This window comes from Mauremys reevesii, linkage group 12 (assembly GCF_016161935.1).
Source record: "Mauremys reevesii isolate NIE-2019 linkage group 12, ASM1616193v1, whole genome shotgun sequence".
Taxonomy (NCBI): Eukaryota; Metazoa; Chordata; order Testudines; family Geoemydidae; genus Mauremys; species Mauremys reevesii.
This window is the reverse complement of record NC_052634.1, coordinates 49,247,741-49,251,514: the sequence shown is the minus strand read 5'-3', so window position 1 is coordinate 49,251,514 and position 3,774 is coordinate 49,247,741. Positions and strand designations below refer to the sequence as shown.

General features: G+C 52.6%; 2 non-coding genes across 2 annotated transcripts; both read left to right on the top strand.

The window, feature by feature from the left end:
* The first annotated feature begins 1,699 nt into the window (after window positions 1-1,699).
* TRNAF-GAA lies at window positions 1,700-1,772 on the top strand. The gene has a single exon. It is a non-coding gene; the product is annotated as a tRNA-Phe (tRNA).
* Window positions 1,773-3,373: 1,601 nt separating this feature from the next.
* On the top strand, window positions 3,374-3,445 carry TRNAQ-UUG. The gene has a single exon. It is a non-coding gene; the product is annotated as a tRNA-Gln (tRNA).
* The last annotated feature ends 329 nt before the right edge of the window (window positions 3,446-3,774 follow it).

Here is a 3,774-nt window from a genome sequence, read left to right as displayed (position 1 = left end):
GGATGACGTGTTGCATCACTGAACTATGTTTGGCATCAGGAAATGTCCCATAATCCCCTGAAGTCAAGTGCCCACTCTGGTCATTGTTTTGAAATCGGCTGCAGGCATGCGGATATCCCCTTTCAAAGCTCTGTTTCTGACAGCCGGCTGCTTATCTGCTCCGGGACAAAGCAACCATTAGTGTGGAATGCTGCTGTTGTGAATGTGTGTGAGAGAGGGGGGTCTGCTGCTGTCCGAACACAGAAGACAGCATGCTGACACACTCTCAGCCCCCCAAACACACTGTCACTCCCCCCACGTACACACAACACACTCCCTGTCACACTCCATCCCCATCCCCCATTTGAAAAGCACGTTGCAGCCACTTGCACACTGGGATAGCTAACACACTGCACTGCTCTCTGTGGCATTGCCAGAGCTGCTAATGTGGCCACTCCAGTGCGCTTGCAGCTGTCAGTGTGAACACACGGCAGCGGTTTCCTTGCTGTGGTTTAACTCCCAGTGCTCTACCTCTGCAAGTGTAGCCAAGCCCTAAATTTGCCAGACGAACCAAACTCAGTAACTGCCCTCCACCACCACGTGCAGTGAGTAGGGGCATGGTGAAGCACACACCACACTTGCTGGCTCAGCCTTGTGCATGGTGGGGTGGCCACCTCCCCGTTGATGAGACCTGGTCCCACCATCTCCGGAGCTCCAGTCTGCCCTGCTGCCATCCCTGTCTGTGTTGTCTTCTAGCAGTTGACTGGAAGATGAGCACTGGCTGCATGCCATGTAGCCGTGTTGTCTCGAAGGGCGAAAGCAGGAGGAATGGTACCTTCATAGCCCACCCAATATTCCATAACATAGTTAAGGAAAATATTTCTCAATGAATTCTCAGTAACAGATCAGAAGCAGCCAGTGTCCGCATTAGTCTACGAGCATTGGTATTTTCTTGAAATTTGTCAGACCAACCTATCTAACACCTAACACACATTTGAAGTTCTTCTTTTCACACTGTTGCTCATTCTCAGGTTCTGCTTTGTCTCCAGACAGATCCATTCTCTTTCAGGACAGCCTTGCTCTTTCTGTCTGTGTCACTCACTGAGGTGTGGGAGTAAACACTCCCCTTCCTTCTATTCTCAGACAAACACTAGTATTAAGTGTTTGCTACTGATGGGTCTAGAAAGGATTTGTCAAGTGGAAGATGCTGTTTCTGGGGGATTGCTCCCAAGATCCAGTACTTTGGGTTCAAACGTCTCCCAGCTTCCTTGGGGAAAATAACACCAAGGCTTTGTTGCAATATACAAGAAGAAAGGAGTTTTCTACCCCAGATGGGACTTGAACCTACAATCTCTGGCTTAGGAAGCCAATGCCTTATCCATTAGGCCACCTGGGCGCTGAAAAGCAGTGGAAAGAAGGATGGAAATTCCCTGTCAGGATTTCACATTCCTCACATTCACTCAGAAGCCAAATACCCCATTTAATGGCCTTACAGAAACATCTGCATTCCCTGGCAGTGAGGCAACTGGGTAGGTCGCTGACAGAGCTGAGCACCACCTTTCTGCCAGCCATCTTTAGAGAAGAACCCCACCCTAAGGGCGCCGGGTTCCTCCGGTGGGGGTGTGGAGCAGCCATTCATTTTCCTGTCCTTTTTGTGTGCAACTGCTGACAACAACATCCCAGACAGAGAAGCAACAGGCCAAAATACTGCTAAACAGCTGCCAAAGTAGCTCAGTTGGGAGAGCGTTAGACTGAAGATCTAAAGGTCCCTGGTTCAATCCCAGGCTTTGGCAGGCCCTTTCATCCCTCTTCGCCCAGTGGTGGCTTGTTCTCTGGGAGCACAGTAGTCCCTGAGCTTGGGCTCTGCAGCAGGAAAAGATACTGTGGGCTGCTGGGCCTGACATTTAACAATGAGGGACAGGAGCTGTCTCTCCTAAGTGAGTTATTGGTGGACCCAATATGGAAGGAAGAGAGTGCTAGAGGGGGTGCTGGGCAGTGACAGGCAGGTATAGAGGATGGAAACTCTTCTGTGCAGCTAGAGGGAGGGCAGTGCCAGGGAAGGGGCATGTGTGAAAGTGGCCAGGTGGAAGGGAGTTGGGGGCTCAGGAGGAGGCACTTGATGTTCAGTGTCTTGGAGCAGCTGGGCTTGGCCATGGTGGGTGTTCAGGAAATGCACATTAAGAACTCTAGGGTAGCTTGATGGGCAGAGGGTGATTGGGGGAAGGGCCCATCTCTCTGGTCCTCCAGGCCAGGGAAGAACGATGGGGTTGGAGTCTTGTTCTTCACATTTGCAGTGCGAGTACAGAAGGTGGTGGAGCTCGGACCAGGTGGCTTTGTGCTCCATGGCACTGGTTAGGCTATATTAGTGTGTATGGTCCCCAGTTAAGGCGTAAAAGGAAAGTTCTATGAAGGAACTGGCTCCCTTCTTCTAGACCGCACGGTGTTTGGTGTTGGGGGGGATTTCAATTGTTGCACCGGCCTGAGGACTGCTGGTCCTGTTTTCCCGACCATCAGAGGAAACTCTTCTACGATGAGCACTACCTGGTGCAGGTCTGTAGCAAGGTCGGCTTAGAGGACGTGTTTCTGCACAGTGAACCAGTGGAGGGTGGGCAGTAGCCTCCTATTCCTCTGACCTGAGCTCACACCAGCCGCAGAGGGGATATACCTTTCTGTGGGGACAGGCCAGGAGTCGCAGTGACCGGATTTCCGTGAAGGAGAGCACGTCGACAGCCCAGGGCAGGGTGGCGCCAATGGACAGTTCGGATCACGCAGCTCTCACCGTGTGCTCAATGTGGGCAATTCCCTGACGCACGACAGAGGATATTGGAAGCTGAACATCCAGAGCTTGCAAGATAAAGGAGCAGGGGGACGAGGCCTGGCGGTGCTGGCAGAACGGGAAAGCATGAGAGGGTCCTACGGCAACCAGGGGGATTGGTGGGAGTCGGTGAGGGAGGAGTTGGCGGCTTTGTTCCGGTGGCTGGGGAAACATCACAACATTAAAGAAACCAACAGTGCCAAGTCCTGCAGTGTCACCTGTGGGATTTCCACAAAACCATCCAGGCAGGGGAGCCAGTCAGCGTGTGACTGTACGATCAGATCAAGCAACAGCTGCCCGAGTTCCAGGAGATGAGGCTGCAGCTGGCTGATATGAGCGGGAGCACCGAGGGACGGGAGGAGCAGACTCCCCTGACATTTTTGCAGCCTGCAGGGAATGGAGACAAAGCAGGGGGATGCAGGGACTCAGGGCAGGACCCGTGGATCCAGTAGTGCAGGACCACGGTCACTGAAGGAGGAGAGAGTCTCCTGTGAGAGGAAGCTGATGGTGGGAAGCAATAAGTTGAGTGCAAACCAGCCAGCTGAGAGTCACAGGGGTCTAGAAAATGAAATAGCAGCAGGTCCCATGGTGTAATGGGCCGCACTCAGGACTTTGAATCCTGGAATCTGAGTTCAAATCTCAGTGGGACCTCGTGGCGATACATTGCTTTGCTACAAAGCACTGGAGCTCAATGTGTTTGGCTACCTTCTCTCAGGTACAGAGTGAGGTTTTTCCCTCCTGCTGGGTGACTGATCCCCACTGGAGATAAGTCTTTGGTCCGGCTGGTTCAATGGGCTGGCGGCTATAGGTTGGGGTCCTAGAACTTAACAGTCTGGCTAGAGATTCCTGTGGATTGATCATATGGTTGCTTCTTGCCTCTTCACCTGATGCCCACAACTTTGGTCCCTGTAGCTGCCACACTCTTCCTCTTGTCCACATGGCATTTAGAGGAAGGAGGGCCAGGGCCAGGCTTCACAGTC